The sequence below is a fragment of the Coturnix japonica genome, chromosome 5, assembly GCF_001577835.2.
Source record: "Coturnix japonica isolate 7356 chromosome 5, Coturnix japonica 2.1, whole genome shotgun sequence".
Taxonomy (NCBI): Eukaryota; Metazoa; Chordata; class Aves; order Galliformes; family Phasianidae; genus Coturnix; species Coturnix japonica.
Genome location: NC_029520.1, coordinates 5411452 through 5432955, shown reverse-complemented (window position 1 = coordinate 5432955; position 21504 = coordinate 5411452). Strand labels below are relative to the sequence as shown.

At 36.8% G+C, this 21504-nt stretch overlaps 1 long non-coding RNA gene across 2 annotated transcripts in view; it reads right to left on the bottom strand.

Moving 5' to 3' along the window:
• LOC107314376 overlaps nucleotides 1–21504 on the bottom strand; it is a 51898-nt gene that overhangs the window by 7810 nt on the left and 22584 nt on the right. For both annotated transcript variants that reach the window (XR_004307509.1, XR_004307510.1), the window contains 9 exons: nucleotides 17999–18115; nucleotides 10621–10807; nucleotides 10482–10531; nucleotides 7967–7994; nucleotides 5966–6111; nucleotides 5394–5549; nucleotides 3471–3561; nucleotides 2481–2657; nucleotides 509–686 (listed from right to left, as the gene is read on the bottom strand). This is a non-coding gene — a long non-coding RNA (uncharacterized LOC107314376). The remainder of the gene's footprint in view (nucleotides 1–508; nucleotides 687–2480; nucleotides 2658–3470; nucleotides 3562–5393; nucleotides 5550–5965; nucleotides 6112–7966; nucleotides 7995–10481; nucleotides 10532–10620; nucleotides 10808–17998; nucleotides 18116–21504) is intronic.

Sequence of the window (21504 nt, the reverse complement as noted above, 5' to 3'; positions counted from 1 at the left end):
AAGGGAAGCTTGTAAATTCTCTGTTCCTGCAAGGACGTCACAGCAGATTGTGGACAGTAGTACAGAACTGCTAATCAGCCTTTGGAAGAAAGAACGTCTAAATGTATCGGTTTCTTTGGAGATGTTCTGGTGGCTTAATTGTGAGAAATCCAACTAACAGAAAAACTTCATAGGCTCGGATCTCAAAAACTATCCTCTCCATATACATATAAAAATACAGAGCATTTCCATTTGAATAAAGCTCGGTATTAGCATATACGGTCCTCACCCTGAAAATTAGGCTGACAAGGGATTATAGATTGCTATTCCAAGAGAAGAATCAAACAGTAACTCTATGTAATATATTCCTAATTGCAGTCAACCGTAACATCCTCTCAATGAAGCAATTGTGTAAACAAGGATTTTTCCTATTATCAACCCACATATACTATAACAGTGGGTATTACTAACTCCAGAACACAGATACTGCCTTATAAATACACAAAACATTTTCTATGAATAATCTTACATCAATCAGCTATCCATGGGATGTTTATTTTGATTCATCACTGTCATTCTTAGTCACGACATTAGACCACGACGGGCTCAGAATCGGTCCTCTTGGCCGCCCATCTCTGTTTGCGAGCACCACATGTTGCCTTGCTTCTACTACTCATACCTGCTCTTGCAGGATGTGCGCTGGATCTCTAAGAGACACAAAGAATACCACCAAGGAGATTTCTGTGAATAAACATCTCTACCACAGGCTACTCGGGAGCACCGCATTCATTCAGTTCTGAAATTCTGAATACATGAGAACAATATAATCCCATCTATCCCATGACTGGATTAACATGGTTCTTAAAAAATATTAAAAAAAAAAAAAAACTAAAAAAATTGGAATAAAAAAGACTGAAAAAACTGCCATCTGATGAAATGAAAGGATTATTCTATATATAGTCGTGATAACATTTTTGCTTTTCTTAAATTAGTCTCTTGACATGGGGCATGATTTCACTTCCCTACATATTTCTTAGAACCGGCACACTGTTAAAATACTTTCGGATAGAAAAGCATAATGAAAAAGAGGACTGAAAAATAAGTAGGAGTCAAGTCTCAATTGAGCAAATGTTAACAAATGTTTTGGTAGATAACCCCTCAGTTTAATTACAGAACGAGTTGCATTTAACTATCCTTCTGGATTGCAAATGAAGAGTTCCTTAAAAGATGTATGTAATTTGAATATATAACATATATGTATAGCTAACAATCTTACAGATATGATTTTTCAGTAAACAGCTGCTGGTAATACACGCTGTTTACAAAAGTAGAACAATAGTCATTTGGATTCCTGACACAAGGGAGATGTGTGATTACTATGAAATGTGTTTTCCTTTTTTGAATGGAACAACAAATCAGATTATTCTAGTTAATACTCTGAAACCAAGTAAAAAAATGCATTATTATATTAAATCCAAAAATGGAAGGCCCTGAACAGCTATCTGAGCCTTTCTGATATAAAGGAACTGCACTCAGTTGTTTTATGTTTGCAGTCTTTCTTTCCAGGAACCTGTGGATGATTTATCAAAGGGATCCACAAACAAAAAGTAATTATAAAGAGGAAACATATCGTATGTATAACTATATCTTCCACTAGCAAGGCCTTAATGAGCATTCAAAAACAGGCAGAGTCTGGAATCCATCAATACCATAGCCTTGCCTTGGCTCAGATAAAACAGTTTTTACAGAAATAAGTTAGAGAAGCAATGACAAATAATAATAATAATAATAATAATAATAATAATAATAATAATAATAATAATAATAATAATAAAAACAAACAAACAACCAAGAAAAACCCCAATTCTCTCCTCTCAAATGGAAACCAATGGCGTACTTCTCTGAACGGGTTAAGAATGGTACTGATGTGGAGACTTTCAAGCTGTGTGCTAGGGATTATAAAGCAGCCTTGTTTCGATGCTGGTAGGGAACCGTTCTGATATAAATCATGTGGGTCTCTAGAGAAAACTGACTGTTACGTTCCAACACAAAGGCATAGGCAATAGCCACTCTGAAGAGAATGTGACATTATGCAGAGTAGAAGAAGAGTAATACTGCTTATATATGAGTTCAAGTATAATTACTCTTCCTATTTTAATCTTCAATACTTGCGGATATTAGAAATAACACAGCAAACACTGCAAGCTTACTGCTACCGAATGTACACAATACTTAGACACTGAAGAGCCATATATAAGTTACTAAGGGTGAAGCTATGGGTTCACATCGGCTGACAGACGCACCTCTCGTACATGCATTGGTACAATTAATTTTTTTGTCGCCAAACAAGAAGCATGGGTTAGATCAGTTAGTTCTCATCCTGCTACATTGTGTAAGCATGTACCTACAGCGCATTTTTCTAATTTTCTCCTGAAGAAATCTCATACTTTCTTCATGTCCTAAAACTTAACTGAATGGCTTACAGTGCTAATAATGTTTACCTGAATGGGAGGACAAAACCACTGAAAACACTGCATCCATTCAGCTCTGACCATGTATGTTTCCAGGAAGAGGGAAGATTAAGGAGTTACATTTTGAGAAGAGGTATTAATCAATTGGGCTTTTCCACTTTCAGTTTCAATGAGGCAGCATTCTATCTTTATACTTTCATTTCCATCCTATGAATTAATCATAAAGGGTTATCAATACAAATACTCTCAATGTTTTTTTAGTTTAGATATTAATACATTATCCATCACTACGGTCAGTTAAGAAGAAATGACCTCTGCATTTTTTTCTGCATTATTCTAGTAGCTTACCAACATTTAAAACAGATTTTGGATTGTCTTCTGTTAATGTGTTGTTAGCAACACAGCACTGAAGCTGTAAGCTCATATATATGGTGGTTTTCAGCGTTGTCCCTTTTGCTTTATTTTCCAGATTCGTTAAGCATTGTAATTGCAGATATGATATGAACTTAAAATACTAATATATGTTCAGTAAACTATGCAATAACTATGATTGTTTTATTTATTGCATTTCAAACTAGGAGCTCGCAGAAGAAACGGGCACTGAAATAATTCGCTGGTTGTATGATAAAATATTCCAAGCTACTTTTATGTCAGAATATGTTTGAATAGGTCTGCAAGAACTGGGCACGCCGTAACACATTTCTCAGTTCTTCAGATGACCTAAAGTCTACCCTCAGAATACAGAAACGCCTCCTTTCCTAAGAACACTTTGGAATTAAAGAAGCTGTGCACATTAAGCACGGAGCAGTTTCTGAGAAATGTAGACCGATGAGCATTCTCAACAGGCAGATGATAACACAGCAGCGAATTTCAATTTACTAATCACAGAAGTGTTTGCAAACCTCACCCATGCTACAAAATAAACACATAGTGACAGACTGTCTACTCTATTGGCTACAAAACATAAGGTAAAGGATGAGAGGTTAGAGCAGATTGCAGATTAGTATACGAAAGCCTGACCTGATTCCGTTAAGATCTCTTAAAAAGGAAAAGGAGTTGCAGTGGCAGGTGTGGGTAGGAAGGTTACAGTGGCGAAGCACTGGATCGCTTTCTGCAGAAACATAAAGACCTGTTTGTTAGTCCGGCAGTCTTGGAATCTCACGAGTAGATTGTATTCAAAAGTAATTATAGATTTCATTCTCATCAGTGCTGTCCATTAACTCTACTTCTGCATGATACTAGAGCTCCTTATATTGTAGCGTTTCACAGGCTAACTCTGGGTAAGACCCAAACAGTGCCAACAGTTCTTCCAAAGACAGCAAACGCTATTGTCAGCAGTTTCTGTTGAAGTAACGACAGGCACAAAAACCTATTTTTACTATGCAGGTGAAAAATCTCCTTCTAAAACAAAAGCAAACTGCAGGACAACTGAAAACAAATCAAATGGAGGGAAATCCTTTTTTCATGGTTAGCTGCCCAATACCAACTAAAGCATTAAACCTGTATATAAATGGAGAAACAATTTTTAAAAAAGATCATTGGGTATTTTTGCCTAGATTGTTATCCAAAGCTGATTCCTTTGCCAAATGATCATGTTTCTATAATTGCACATACACTGTCACATGCACTTACGCACAGAAAACATAGTATGATGATTTTTTTGCCTAATAATTCGCATCGTTATGGTGAAGTTTGATGAATAAAAGGCGCTTGTAAATCTTTGAATGAAAGACATCATATGAATATTATCCAACAGCACTTCCATTATTGGTATTATTACAAATAGTAATATAAAAACACAGTTGTTGCCAGTTCTGACTATTCTGATAGAAAAAATAATAGTTCAGATAATCAGAGAGAAAAACAATTAAAAAAAAAAAAAGGAGAAAAACACCATTTTCCAATCCTGAGCACTGCATTTTTCTCATGCAAAACTTTTGGATGTAAATACTATCAGACTTCTTTCTTTACTGATAATTACAGAAGATAGAGATCAGTTGTGAAACTTATGCCTATTGAGTTGCTTTTATACTGATAAAGACTATGCTTATCGTTTCTACTGTCTGACTTCCTTGCGGCAGCGCCTGCAAAGAGATCAGAGAACGAGCTGGAAGGGGAAGCAGAACCACTAAGTCCCATATCACACCTCATTCTTTTCATTTTAGAAAAGATGGATAAGGAAGTTGGCAGTGCACTCTATATCTGTAGCTATATCAAACAGTACCATCCATCTCATACAACTGATCCAGCAATAGCAGTCAGAAAAAAAAAAAAAAAAGCTTAAGTATTAAATTTATGCGTCAGTGTCACAATGATGAGTGAAAAAATATGTTCCTTATCTCAGTACAGATTGCCTTGTCAACAGTGTCTCAGACAGATAAGGACTTCACGCTCTGATTTCCATTCTAGCATAGAATGAAAACCCCTATATTACTGATATAGAAGAATAAATTGTTATAGAAATAGAAGGAAAAAATATTACTGATAGAGAAGAAAGTGGAAATATTTTTTCTCACCCTTTTTATTCCCCTTCTTACCACACTGTACTTCTGTTGAAAACAGCAGAGCTAACGTACAATGCTCAAAGCTACCAAAGGTAGCCAGGGAACAGCAAAGGGAGGAACAGAGAGAAAAGGAAAGGGAATACACTAAGATTTTTCCTTCACTGTGCAATCAGATCGATACCAATACTTGGAGCTAGAAAGGAAGAAACAGTTATTTTTGGAAACAAGAGAGAGAAAAGCACTTTTTGGCACACAGCGGAATGAACATCTGAGATGTGTTGTGAAAAGATGCACTACAAAGTTATGGAGACTGACACTATGAGCAAGTTCAAGAAAAAGTGGGAAGATTAAAAAAAAACTTATGTCTAAAACACTCAAAAAATATTACCTATCTTCATACCATATATTTATGAAGATATTAAAAGGATAAGAGATTTACCTTTAAACATCCATAATACGTCAGTGAAGGATGCTGGGGAACAGAACACAGGAACAGGCAGGTTTCAAGCCCGGTGTCCTTTTCTAATGGTAGGAAGAAATTATTGGCCTGGAAGGACCTGGAATCTCTTCTGTTCTTAAGCTCTTCTTTGTGGGCCTGAAACAGTTCATAACTCTAATCATGTATTATGAAATAAATGCTTACAATGGCTATGAGGAAAAGCTATTCAATCAGATATTCCCAATACCGAATAAATATCTGTGTGTTTTTTTGTTTTAAAATTAACTCTATTGAATCCATATCTATCAGTGCATGTATTCCATGTTTTTTTATTGTCCAAGAGCAAAATAACAACAGAATAAGATACTAATTTATTTCATTCCATCTGGGATCTTGAAATTACTTAAAACACAAACAAAACAACCATTTTAATACTTCTATTTTACTATGCAAAAGTGGTTCCAGGCAGGTTAAATCACAGAAATAAATGAACCATATCATGAATGTTTATTAAAGGGGATTTTTTCACTGAAGCTAGTTAAAAAGCAGTGCTGTGTTTTCCACTTACGTACCAAAAATCCATAACATTTCCTCCTTAATGAAGCTGAACAGGCTTATTGTCAGTTGCTGTTTCACATCCAGCTTGCTAAGGACTGTTTGCTTGGCAGTCTCCGAATCTGGGTACCTTACCGGTACTGGCTAGTATTTGTTCTCCATCCTAAATCAGAATCCATAAGACAAACACTAAAGCAATTCAGAAAAGTGCAAGAGACCACACAGATGCCAGTAGACACCTTGGATATTATGTTTATAAATGCTTAGTGCAAAAATATGTTACACATAAATTATGGTAAAAAAGTCAGGTGAGCTTTGAAAGATTAGCCACCTACATGCCAGAAAGATTTACACCTGGTGTCTTGAACATTAAAATTCAAGAGAAAAAAAAAACCACACTACAGGATGCCAAACCTGAAATAGGGCACTGAAACATAATAACGCAGCAGCAAATTTGTTCTTACTTTGTAGCTTCATTCTTGCAGTGACGTCTAGGAAAATGATAGGCCCTAGCAGTTCTAGAAACTGTATGTAGCAACCCAAGGCTCTGGTAGGACAAGGCCCCCAAAAACCTTTATTTTCTCTCTGTTTCCATGTTCTTTAAAGAAACGAAGTTCAGGCATCAGCTCAGAAATACTGCAATGACTGGTAAGCTATGATTGTAGGCGAACCTTCACCATGCAGTTAGCATGGTGCCCGTATCTAATCAGAGCATCAAAGTTGCAAAAGGCACAAACAACAATCCTGGGAGCACTACTTAAATATTATCACCATACTTCCTGTAAGCCCTCTTTACTAGAACAGCCTCAAACTTATTAAATAATCCTCCCACTAGAGCATATAAGGAGATACAGCAAGGTGTTTGGACTTAACAGGTCCCTATCATAATGGGCTCCTACATCTGATACAGCAAGGCCACAAAGTAAGGAGTATGTTCTGGACACCCTAAATAAAGAGAGACAAAACAAAAGGAGAGCCCTAAATAAAGAGAGACAAAACAAAAGGATAGATAGGCATGATTCCTCATTCCCTGCATATTTCAGGCAGCAGGGTTGCTTGTTTCTTCCTGAATGCAGTTTGCAGTTAACTCTAAATACATCAGTGCAGTCACTCGTGGTCGAGAGTATTTATTTGTAAGAACTGAAAGTCAGCAGTTCACCCTGACTTCTGACTCCATCTGATGAATTACCTTGTCTGCAGTGCCCGAGCTATAAATAAATGCAACATCTGTTGGAATGCTAGGTCTAAAAGTCTAGCTGAATAAATCACTCTGCAGAAATTCCCAAAGCTACTAAGGCTCTTTCTACAGCTTCTGCCCTTTCTCCTCCCCTGCCACGCGTAGATCCAGCCTTCTTCACATCTAGTGGGAATTGCTTTAGTACTGTTGCTTGCTTCATTTCAGTTTCTTTAAGGCCTGCCCTCCATGGGACAGGTGGTGGTGGTAAAGAGCTATTGTTCTGTTGTAAAGCAAAATAAATGAAGCCACAAATTCATCAGAAGGGCTATAGGTGCTGTTTTTAACCACTGTAAACTAAATTGGGACTATCTAGGATTATAATTGCGCTCAATATCTTTGGCAGCAGTAAACAAAATAAGAACAGATTTGGCAGACTCTTCTTGTCTTGTTTGGCTTTGCTATCTGATGTCTCCTTCCAGACCTCAAAGACATCTTTTGGGTCTCAGTGGGGACTGCAGTTTTTTCTTGTAAGCTCATATTCCCCACAGTAAATTATGGTACTTAATCAGATTCATTGGCCATGTTTAGAGAGGGAAGAGCTACACAACTAGCCTTATCCCAAGTGTCAACTTCTATCAGGCACTGAAGCATCATACTTTGAAATCAAAATCTCCTGTCAATAATTTAAAAAAATAAATTAATTAATTAAAAAAAAAAGAGTCAAACAAAAAAAACACATTTCCCCCCCCCCAAAATAATACTATATTCTGCTTCAATTAAAAAATAATAATTGACATGCTCTAAAATTAGTGTCAGAGTTACGCGTGGTATTAATACTAACCTGGAATTTTGAATTGGACATCAGACCTCTTGATATTCATTCAGTTAAAAGTTCAAGGGGAAAAAAAAAGATTTGGACAATTAGCCTTCGGCTTATAATGCTTTGCTGAACAAACGAGTTGTCTTAAAATACAGACAGCTACCCAGGTATTACAAATTTATTCACTTTCTTTCTGAATGAAGGAAAAATGTAATGCTTCATAAGCTGGTTAATAACATACACTTCTTAGTGCCCCTCTGTACACGTTTAACCTTAAATCTGGTTTGAAATGTGGAATACAGGAGAAAATTGTCTCCGCTAGGTCAAGTCACGCTGTATTTGTCCTTATTTTTTTAATATGATCTGTAAGCTTCCTATCTCATCAAGCTGATCAGGACAGCAGGGGAATGTGGTCCAGTCTCTGAACTTTCTAAATTCCATAACCACTGACCCCCAAATCAGAAAGATTATTTCTGCATACGAATTAATACACTAGAATTCTCTCAGGATCACCACTAGCAGTTGTGATTATATACAGCAGCAGAGTACTCTACTGAAGCTAAGACCAATTTAAACACAGAGTTAAATCATATCAAACGGCTGATAGTAGAAGGTGCCATGGGATTCACAACAATGTTTGCCTGTAGATGAATCATGGCATGCAATCCTATATTTGAAGGTGAATATTTTTAATTAATCTGGCTTTAGCATTCCTGAGAAAGTAGAAAACTCATGAAAATTAGTTGAAAATACAATTAGCAGAAGTTACTTTTTAACATTTGTCCCCAAAGAGTTATTTTCACTTTCATTAACAGGTTAAGAATGTAGATTACAAATACTGAAAAAATGTTAAAAAAAAAAAAGATACTGACATCCAGTTTTCTACCAAAGTAGAAATCAAGAATTTGTTTTCTCATTAGTAACTGTAAATTGCATGCACATTTTTTCCTCATAACTGAGGAAGTTAATACGTAACTTTGGCATACACTTCACACACCTATTCTGACTGCTAAACTTAAAAAAAAAAAAAATGAGTGAAGAACTATTTATAGCTTAGCCTTCGGCAAGAGGAATTCTGGATGTTTTTTGAATCAAACTTTACATACTTCAGAAATAATAATAAAATAAAAAAGAAAGCCCTAAAGCTAGAGGGCAGAAAGAAAGGAAAGAGAAAGTCCCTTTTTCTATGAAAGTACTGTCATTTATATTTGAGTTGGTCAGCTTTGTCACATTAACAACAGCTCATGAACTTTACATTGATGGCCTTTGATGCATTTCAACAACTGCAATGAATGCATCTTAATATTTCTGTGAAGCAGTAAGATAGTGTCCTCAAATTTAGAATGAGAAAATGAAATACTCACGCAAAAGGGATTTGTGACCCAGTTATCAAGCATACTGAACCACTGAATCAGTCTGTAAGAAACACTTAAGTCACCCCAAACCAAGCATTTAGATCACTTTAGCAATTGTAATTAGATTCTAGAAAAGACTTCCCCAGGAAAACGTAATACTATCTATTTTAGTAACTACTGACATCACACAAGGGGATACTACCCCAATTGAGTTACTTTCATTCATTCACTCCCTTAAAAATATATAGTTTATATACCATTTAATGTACATATGTATAAAACTCAGCCTAAGTATTGAAAACCAGTACTTAAAAAAAAGGGTATTTTTATTAATCAGTTATTCCTGTGATGTTCATGTGGCAGAATACAGGACTATGAAATAGGAAATGGAATGCAAAAGAATCAAAGCTTTTTTTTTTTTTAAAAAAAAAAAGTTTACATTTTTAATAATTTAAAATTTTAGAGACATTGTGTGGTGTGACAAGGAGGTACCTGATAAAGTGCATGTAGTTAAGTTCTGCTTCCTTTCTACCACTTGAATGACACAAATGGAGCGCATGCTCTGCCCTCAATATTTTAAGAACTTGGGGACACAATGCTTATCCTGTTCATATGCAAAAGAGACACAGACACTGAAAATTCTCTACAAAGATAAGTGATTGCTCTCTTTTAAAAGTGGTACTGAAATGAAATGCTCTAAGATTCCCTTTCTGACAGTCTGTGTTAAAACAGTTTCTTCTTCTTGGTCCAGAAACACAGTCTGTTTATTACTGTGAATATTACAACAGGGTAGGTGGTAATCCCTGCTGGACAGCCTGGTTTGAAAATAGCAAGCCATCTCCTTATTTCATGCTATTTATGCTGGACCGATTTAGCCTATTCGCAAGCTTATGCACTAAGTTTAATCCTCAGAATTCTCAAAACACACAGTCCATAATAATCATATGCAATGCTGTGTGTTGGTTTTTTTTTTCAAGTGCAACAAGAGATTATTCAAATCCTTACAATCTTCCTATAAAATACTGCAGAAATCAGACAGCACGTTCCACCATTGAAAAGATCAAACACTGCAAACAACAAGCTGTAGTTTCAAGAGATCTATTTTGCACATTCTTTCAGTCAAAGAGATAAGAAAAGGAATACAGTAATATCAAAAGGCAAAATGCCCATGCTAAACTCACGATTTTCTGCCAGCTGTCTGAAGTATCACCATCTCCAGTCAGGGGAACACCTAAATAGAGAAGCCATTAAGACTAGAGAGGACTAACTTGTCTGGGTAAAACTCATATGAGAAGCCAACAATTTGTGCACAATACTCACATCTTAAGGAGTTCTTTCCTTAGGCCACATTTAGATGATTGTGTCCAGTTCTGGGCTCCCCAATTAAAAAACAAACAAACAAACAACAACAAACAACAGAGATCTCCCAGAAGGAATCCTCAAGATGATAAAGGGCATGGAATATCTCCCACATGATGAAAGACTAGGTAATCTGGGTCTGTTCAGCCTGGGGAAAAAAAGACAGAGTGGATGTGGAAAATGTTTATAAATAAAAAGGAGATTTATAAAGGGAGATGGGATGCAAATGCATGAGGCCAGACTCTTCTTGGTGGTGCGTAGCTGTAGGACAAGGAGTTAATGTTCTAAAACCTGAACATATTAAGTTCCATACCGATATGAAGAATAACTTCTTTACAGTAATGGTGATGGAGAATTGGAACAGCCTGCCCAAAGAGGTTGTGAAATCTCCTCCTATGGAGATATTCAAGACCTGTCTGGATGCCTACCTGTGCAACCTATTGTAGGGTACCTGCTTTAGCAGGACATTTGGACTCAATCTCTTGAGGTTCCTCCCGACCCTCATGATTCTGATATATTTATTTTGTGCACTGAAAAATGTCATAAGTTTGAAATTTCTGACTCTCAGTTACTTGATCACCTTTCCCAAAACAGTTACAGTTCCCTGAGATGGTTCCCTTGTTTACTTTTGAAATCAGGACAACAATTTCTAGGCTTAGGAAGTGCTGCTCTTATAAAAAAGAACAAAGGCAAAAATAAAGAAAGAAGGATTTGTCTACTGGAATCTGTGTGGCAGTAATGCATGGATTGCAAGAAAAGTTCCATACCAGTAGGCGTTTTTTTTCAATATACTTTCAAAAGGCATATGTACAAGTTCCATTGTAAGGGCAATATGTTAAGATACAGAGGTAGAAAATTAGAAAGACAAAAGCCAAGCCTGATGTCAACCTGGACACTGTATTATATGAGAACAAAAACCTTTCTTTACAAATGTATTAACAGTAAGAAGAGGGCTATGAAGAATCTCCTCCCTTTACTGGATATGACAGGGAATGTGACCACTGAGGATAAGGAAAAATTCCCACCAAGAGTGTGAGAAGGTCATGCTGAAATCAATATAGCTAGGGTAGATAACATGCACCTTAAACACAGAGCGCTTGGTAACCACCCTTAACAAACCAAAACTCTAATTGTGAACAAATAGTATTTCTCTCCAGACTTAGAAGTATCTATTCAGTATTGCATGTTTTCAATACCTTATTCATTTCTTAATACACCTTAGGGGAATTTTGTTTCTATAAGGACTAATATGTCTTCTCAATAATGGGAGAAATGGATAACAATTCTTGAATTCAGAAAGGTGGCAAAGCAAGAAAATTGTCACTCGGATAATTTAAGGGACAGTTAAAGATGTTAAGACCAAAGTACCTCCAGTTCTAACAATCCTTCTGAAGTACAATTCCTGACTGAAGCCCTCTCCCCTAAGTAGCAATTTATTCCTGCATTTCTGTAGCAGTTCTACAGCATTCATAGATGATATCAGTCACTGGACCAAGTAAAATGGACAATATTAGGAACTCCAGTTTTCAAAATAGAAGAGGCTGAAACACCTGGGTAGGAAAACTTGAATGTTTTCCAATTTCTAGCTTTTAAAATTTTAGGAATGTAATGATAGAGAAGCAGTGTCCGTTCAATAGTTCTAGATGCAACTTTACTGCTATTTATCACCCTGGCAGGCAGAACTAGACAGCTTATTCTATGAAATGCAAGATTGTACACATAACGTAGCTATACAAAGCCTACTCATTGAAAGACAGGTGAACGTTGCCAAGAGATATAACTGTCAGTCAGAGTGTATTTCAAAAATTGTATATATTGAACACAGATGGGAGCTGAAGATTTGTGTTACTGCTGAGATTTGGGTCATGTCATTTAAAAGCAGTACAAATGTTTTGGTTTAATCTTTCTCTCCCTAGCATTAGCGAACACCTCTTTTACCACTGTTGCAGAGGCTCAGTACAGCTATTCTGTTATACATATAGGTCTTTTTCTGGCATATCTTAGAATATTCAGGAACATCCATACACTTAAGTATATTCTCAAATGTTGAACAGGACTTCCAACTGATGCATGATTCAAAAGTTACTCTTTTAAATTGTCTGTTTTCAGTGAACCCCTCATGTTCTGGGGTGTCAAGACACATTAAGATCTTGTACTTCTTAATTTAAACATACCAAACACATTGCAAATCTCACAAGTTTGCAGGACTATGCACAAGAAAATGTTTGTGCTATGTTAGATCCTTCCACTGCTACCTTAGAGTCTGCTGTCACAGACCAGTTGCCGTGGAATACAAACTTTCCATCTAACCTGGTAAGATCTTCCTTATGTACTTACAATTGGCTAGATTTCTTGGCAATGCATTTTGATAATATATACTTCATAGTATAAAATAGAAAGGAAAAAAATATAGACCATCTGTTCAAAGAATTTGCAATTTGAGAAGAAAAAAAAAAGAGGCTGAAAGTCAAAACAAATCCTTATAGACCATGACACATCCCAGCAACAGAAGCTGCCAAGAGGACTTCAACTCCCATCAGCGATCAAGATCTCCTTAAACTCTACCAAAGAGTCATCATTTTAAAAAAAAGTCACAATGCCTGAGTCCAAATTTATTGAGAATAACATGCTGTTATCCAAGGGCACTAAAAATTCCAGGAGTATAAAGCGATTGGTGCAGCTGTCTAAATACTAGTACAAATATGGAACATTACTATAAATTCACCAGAAAATCAGAAAGCCAAATGGACAAAAACAAAATTAACGCTCATTACTTAAGCACAATATTGCAGAACTCCTGCAATATATCATGCAGCACTGTAAATCTGGAAGGAAAAGCAACACGTATTATACAAGCACTCATAGACCACCTGCTATTGCTCTCTGAAAAATTTCTGAGTATACAAACACCTACCTACCAAAATTAACTGTTTTATTAGAAACAAAGTCACTAGGTTTTATTTAGTTTTGAACAGATCTTCTCCTCCTAAATTTAATTTTTGTAAGCCTACAAATACATATTAGAGAAAGTCACCAAGGCTTTTCTCTCGATAAATGTGATATATGACCCACGATAGAATTTTTTTGTTTACTTAACACAATTTTGTAATTAAAGAGATGCAAGACCATATGGTAGGCAGGATAAAGAGCTGCCTCATAAAAAATGGATTTAGATATTTCCATCACTTTAAATCTTATCAGTGACAAATATCAACATTGTAACATAATCTGTGTTGGTTTACTCTCCTATTACATTGAAAGGTTTGCTCTTTGCGATCCATGTTTTGTGAGCTGAAGAAATTGTAACTTTTTCTGTAGAATCCATCACAGTTTTGCTGATGTTTAAGCGACTCACTGAAAAGACAATAGGCAATATCTGTATATGATCATATTAATAAAAGAAATTATTAAAAAAATAAACTATGGAAGATTGACTGAAGTGTGATAATCCTTCACATTTCAAATATTTAAGAGATTTCACCTTTTCCTCAAAATTTAGGCTTGTTACAAGTCAAATCCAACCAATTCTGAAACACATTATTACAGGCTACATTGAAACCTCTCACTGGACACTGTGCTGAGTCTTCCTCAGAGACTTAATTGTGGCTGCATCCACACTGCAAAAAGGGATGGAGTTACGCCAATCTTTTTCCCTTCAGCCATCTCCTGCACAGGGCCAACATTTCATTGCCTGGGGAGACAGTAGGAACACTTCAGCCTGGAGTCAGAGCATCAGCCAGCAAGTGAGCAATCAGAAACTTGGCACAAGGATTAGCTCAAACTCTTGCCACAGAGATGCCATAACAAATAGAGTTTTCTGCATGTTGCAGGCACGCATTCTGATCCAAATTCTTCCTAAACATTCTCTAAAATATTGGTCCTTAACATAAAAAAAAACCTCCTGTCTTTGCACTTTCAATGAGTAATTCTCTTTGATCCTTAGAATAACACTTTGTCTCTCTTCTAGTAGTTACAGTTTTTCCTTGGTTACACACACAGGGAAGATTACTTCCAATTTGCAAAAGCAAGTAGTCTCAGCTGGAGTGTGGCATATCCTGTTCTGTTCCATCTATGTCAAAACATTTTTTAATCCACCACTTCTCAGGTTCTAAACTAAGTATGGGGTTTTCTTCTTCTGTAATTGCTTTCTTTTACTCTCCCTTTTTCCATTGTCCTCTGTAAAGAGATCAAAAGCAAATTCTCAGAATTTCCAAGTTGTGCAGCATCCCTTTGGTAGAGTGCTCTCAGAGTTACCACTCAGACTCTACACTTCTCCACATAAATCATTTATCTTTGTAATCCCTGTGTCTGCAGCAGCAACCAAAATAACTGCCACTCATCTGATGATCAGCAACTCTTTGTGAGTGTTTGTCCACCGTCTGAAGTTTCAAACACAAGCTATCTTTTGCTGATAATCTATAATTTAACAGTTCTGTATCCTAAATACCTCATATCATCTTCACTGTCTGGGAACTCAAGCTCCCAGTTCCTTTCCTTACGAGATTACAAATGAGAAACAGAGGATGACAGGAGAAAAATTCACACTTGAGGACAGTCTGACCTCTAAGAGCATGTAGAAATACATTAACTGACTTCTAACATGTAAATACTTACTACCCATTCCCTAATTAAAGGTTTCTGGTGGTACACATAGAAGTCAAATCCCATGTTGTCATCCAGTTCCAGCTTTTGTCCACGGCTCTTTGTGTGCCAAGCAGATGTCCACAAATGTCAGAACTTCAGAAGTTAATCACCATCCTATCTGAATGCCAGGAGCAAACCAGAAATGTCAGTAAAAGTGATAAATGTACTTCGTCTATTCAGCCAGTGTGACTGAAACGTGAAGCATGGATGCCAGAATCGTAACCAATTACACTTGACTCTTTAGAGTTCAGGATTTACTTGATGCAAGTCTGGAGCAAGAGTATAAAGAAATTTTGACAAATGCATTCCTAATTTAACAGCTCAGCGAGCTCTAACTAGCACAATTCTATCGATTTAGTTTAATTATAACAATTAATATTAGATGAGAATACAGTATAAAGCCATTAACAAAAATAATACGAATGATAAAGGAAAATTTGCCAATCAGTGCAGTGGGATCCAGACACCCCAAGCATACAGAACATACAGGATTTGTTTAGTAACAGCTACAGAAATTTTATGATAAAAGCTCTTCCTGACTGAAACATTAGAGTTCTTGCAAATCATTACAGCAAACAAGCAAAATGCAATTAACATTGTTTGCATTGTAGCATTTAATTATCTGAAAATCTTTTAGGAAAATCCTTCAGAAGCAACTACGTAACGCAAGAAGCCATCAGGGCTAAGCAAACAACTCTAACAGGTGGAAAAAAAACATAGATTCATTTGCAAATATTAATTATTCTGATAAAAATAGAAGATTCTGATGATTAATTTTGGTAATTTATCTGTAATATACAGAAACATAATTTTCCAACCAATATGAAATTGTAAACAGAGTAGAACAAGAAGCATTATTTTTCCAAAATGTGCATAATTTCAGCTCTGCCCATTTATGTCACTTTAATCACGTCACCAGAAAACACCTTAGGGTCTGAAGCGTGGCTCTTTCATGTTCAGTCAAGCACAAGACGGTGGCCTCATTCACACTTTCCTTGCCAGATTTTAGAGTTCCCATAGCTCCTAGTATCCAAATACTGTAACACACAAACTCCTTTAAAGAGATCAGATGTTCTGGAATAAATTCATCTACTCAAGCAAATAAGTATCTTGACAGCCATGGAGTCAAATGGCTAGCAGTTTAAAACTGGACAACAGATAAATCATTCAGAATCATAATGTGTCTTTAATGTCTCTCTGTTGCAACATTATACACAAACAAATCAATGCCAGGCTCTATGATATTATCAAGTAAAAGAGCAAGTGCAAATCATGGGGGAGTCTAAAAGATCAAGTATAGGAAGGAAGGATACAAAATGTTGTACAAAAAAGACTGGAACGTGAATAAAGCGTGCTTATATTCCAACAGCAAATATAGATATACTAATGTAAGTCATGTTCTCTCTGAAACTGTATTTTTAATCTGATCTTGTCCATTTGGTATAACTCATTGTCTGTCCAAGCAAATGCACAGGCTAATCATCATCCTGCTTAGCTACTTTGCCCCATGAAAACTACAAAAGCAACAAGGAAGTCCCTCCTAAAGCCAACAAGTAACGATAATAAATTCACAGTATTATTACGAGAGACTGTCTAATATATTAATAATGTCTCTGAAAAATCTGGTCCCTTTAAATACCTGCATTTTAATCTGCTTATGAAGCACAGTTTTGTCCTCTATGAGTCATATACTAACAAGCACTCTGATTATTTGGATTAACAGAGATAGAATGAAAATACTTCAGAGGAAAGATCTAAAGCTTATTTTCCTTCTCCCACATACACATTTAGGAAGCTCTTAGGTAACCTGCTATGGTGGCCTTAAATTTTAATATTCTGTTATCAAAACATTTTCTTAAGTAGAGAGTCAACACAATGACAAAATATTATTGCAATCTCCTTAAGCTCAGGAAAATGGTTCTATTTTTTTAATCTGCAAAAATAACTAAGTAAACACTGCTGGTTTTGTCACTGTGTCGGTACCTGAGATTTCAACAAGGGTGTCAACATCTCCTTAGGTGTCTGAAGTATTAAATATTGAGGGCAAAGCTAATTATTCTTATTTTCATAATATCTCCAATACTTTCATTTTGCTGAAGATGAAATCCAGATTGGCTTTTTTCATCTTGACTACTACAACATCCACCATCTTACTCTCACATCTTGACATGTTCCACTTTGTCTGCTCTCAATCCACTCACTAGTACGCAACTAAATTAATTTCTTGGCTGTGCCACCATGTCAGCGAGAGACTGCTCTCTTTTTCAGTCAAACAACTCCTGATCCAAAGAGAAGTTTTATACTGAATGTGCTTTGTGGCTTTTAGTACAGTATAGCCTGTGGTATGAATACGTGCTCTTCACTGATTTCCATGTCAATTCAAGCCAGCTGTCATGACTTATTAGTCCTATTTCCTTATGAACTCTCACACTTTTTCTCATCCTCTAAACATGGGATAAATTCACTACAAAAAGAGCATAATGATTATTTCTATTCAAATTAATTTTTGATGTTACCTTTCTTCTGATGGCAAACAAGCCTGAATTACCATCTTCTGTGAGGGCCTCTGGGATGCTGGCATTTTGCCCCCATGCCAAAAGTGATGACACATCCAGTGCACCCAGAGGCAGATGCAAGAGACACATTCAGTATGCACTAAAGGGCATTTTCATGCATGCATATAAGAATTACTCACATGAGCGTTGGTCCATATATGCAAATGTAACACATGCAAAATGATCCAAGACAGCCAGCACGTCTTCACCAAGGTCACGTCTGACCAGTCTTGTGGCCTTCTATGATGGAGTGGCACCTATGGACAAAGGGAAGGCACCTGATATCATCTTCCTGGACTTCTGCAAGGCCTTTGACATGGCCCCCCACCACATCCTTATCTCTAAATTACAGTGTTGGATTTGAAAGATGGACTATTAGGAGGATAAGGAATTGGTTGCTTGCAAAGTCACAGTCAGAGGGATATGGCCAATGGCTTCATGTTCAGGTGGAGGTCAGTAACAAGCTTTGTCTGCCAGGGGTCTGTCTTGGGTCCAGTACTCTTTAGCATCTTTGATAATGACACAAATGATGGGATTGAGTGCACCCTCAGCAAGTTTGCTGGTGACACTAAGTTGAGCAGAGCAGTTGATACAGCAAAGGGAAGAGATGCCATCCAGAAGGACCTCTGTATACTCAACAGGTTGTGAATCTAATAAAGTTCAACAAAGCAAAGTGCAAGGTTTTGCACTGGGCCACAGTAATCACGGGTACGCATACAAAAATGGAAGGTTTTGCACTGGGCCACAGTAATCACGGGTACACATACAAAAATGGAAGAACTCCTTGAGAGTAGCCCTGCTGTGAAGGATTCTGGTGGATGAAAAACTGAACATAAGCCAGCAGTGTGTTCTTGCAGCTTGAAAGGCCAATGGTATTATGGGCTCCATCAGAAGAGGGGTGGCCAGCAGGGGCAGGGAGGTGACTGTCCCTCTCTGCTCTGCCCTCATGAAGCTGGAAAAGGCTGCCCAGAGAGGTTCTGGATGCTCTGTCCCTAGAAGTGTTTAAAACCCACGGTAATATGACTTAGAACTTGATCTAGCAGCTGGCTACCTTGCCTGTGGCAAGTGTGTTGGAACCTGATGATCCTTGAGGTCCCAAGCCATTCTATGTTTATATAAAAGTGTTCATTCTGTGAATACATTCTTTGTGCATAAGCTGAAACAGCACTCAAATCCCTCATCCTCTTCACAGTTCTCAGCAAGTGCCACAGTGCTAGAGCTGTTTACTGGACAGAATAGAAATAATTCACTGTTAAGCTCTTCTCCTCTACTCAGATCCATTTCTTCCCAGAATTCACTTATCACATATTTTCATCTTGTGCTTTCTGGAGCAGGAAATATGTTTTGACTTCCAAACCTCAAACCTGTTTGCCTTGAGACATTACAAAGTACCAAAACACAGAATCTTAAGGATTTGTTGTACTACTGAGTAGACTTTATGCAACATTGTTATGTAAATGTCTTTCTGACAGTGTTCATCAAATACATGTTGATGCACAGAATCACTGCTTTGTGAACTGACATTTAGCCCTTTGAATGAAAAAACAACAAGTATGTATATAACCTTATATTCTAGCATTCCCCACACTTTAAAATCATTCAGAAACGTGAGGAGGAGGTTACTGGTTTGCTTTATGTCAGCTGAACCAAATGGTATCGAATCTCATAAACAGATTAACTCCACTTTTTCAGTCTTCAAGATGTTCACTGCTGACAGAGGATTGTAGTAACAGCAGAAATAAATAGAAAAATTAGGACTCCATCACGGTGCTGCTTCATATAATCATGATGGCAATTCTGGAAGTTTCCTTTATGATGACTTCTATTATTCATGAGTTGAATCATTTGGCAAGTAGAGCTGTATTTACCTCTGTCAAATATTTCACCAGACAAATAAAATAGTTAAAAAAAAAGAAAAAGTAAGGGCATTCTGAACACAGAGTAAACAGATTCAATTAGCTGAAGAAAGGAAAAAAACTGCTGCACTAGGTTTGGAGCAAATATCAAAGTATTATTGGTGATTTGAAATACAATTTCATAGCTATATTTGCTGAGTACACCTAATTGCAGGAGGGAAAGAGAAATTGTCATTTTGCAGGCACAGAGACCACAGAAACTTCAGCAAAGCAGCACACTAAATGAAGATCGCACTTTTAACAAAGACAAATGGCTACATCCAGGTCATGTGAATAGGAAACTCTGTTACCACAAAAACAAACATGTTGGGCAAAGTGCTCCCCAGCAGTAGAACTCACTTTGGATGCAAAGCGTGTAGGCATTATAAGAGCAGACAGACACAGTATTTGCTGGACATAAAGCTGAATTTAATTTTGCAAGCAAAGAAAGACATGTCATTTAATACTGAGATAATGCACTTTCTAATGCAGGTCTGCATCCATGTGATTTATGGATTTACTGTGAACAACTTTTTTACTTAAAAGTTAAGAATTCATTTTGCCACCACAGGCCTGGAATGGAGATCTGTGCCAGCTACATCTCTCCAGCTTATCTTCAGTTCCCACAGTTCCTCCTCTTTCCAGTAAAAAAAAAAAAACAAAAACAAAACAAAACAACACTTGGCTTGGGGTGGGAACATCATTTTTCAATAAGATCCTGTTTTCATGTAAAGACAGACTGTCTTTTAAATGCTCCAGTGTGAAATACCGAGGAAAGGTTAAAGTCTGCTAATCAAGACCACTTGACTTTTTAAAAACATGTCTAGTTTTATTTACAGCCACCTTCAGCTGTTTCTTTTGTATCTTGTGTGATTTACTAAATCTTACGTCAATAAAATGCAGCATCCATCATTCTAGACTTTCTATAGCCTGTCTTCTGTACTTATTTTTGAAATGTTCCAGCTAGTTTTAGTCAACACATTTTAGTTTTTGACATATTTGATCACTGACTACTTTTCATTTTACTGGGATCACTCACCCTGTTTTTAAATATTTTAATTATGGCTCTTTTCCTGTCTTTAAAGTAAAATTCCACTTGTATGACAAAAAGTAGATGAATGACAGAAAGTCAAAGGAAAGTTTTTCCTAGCATTTCTTTCAAGATCTGAACCCATGACTTTAGCTGACTTCAGTAAGAGATAGGTGCTTTATACCTTGCTAGCTATGTAGGGGAGAGGTGCAGACTGGTAGCATAGCATGGCCCATGATACAACACTTTCAGCGACACAGACCTTTAATCAAAAAGCAAGACAAAACCTCCTGCTGTTACCCCCGTTCTGACCAATGGCCTCACCCAGAATTTGAGGTTTGCATTTTGGAGGGGAAAAAGGACTAACAAGTACAAACTACCAGCACTATTAATACTTCCGTCATACCAGTAGTTACACCCTTTAGACCTCAAGTAATACCAGTTGATTTCAGGGGGATTAATAGCACAAATAAAGCTGAATGCGAGCATAATGCAAATGGTTTGTAGAATCAGCGACTAATTCACACTAATTAAAATTTGACCCAGATCTGTGGTATCTAGGTCAAATGAAATAATTCCTATCTGAAGGCAATCCGTTGACTGACACGTGTAAGCCTGTAGTATAATGGCACTGACTCGTAACATGGATGTTTACATTGACAAAACAGAGTTAGACTTAACATCTTAGGTTGGACATGAACAGCCAAAAAATCAAATTTAA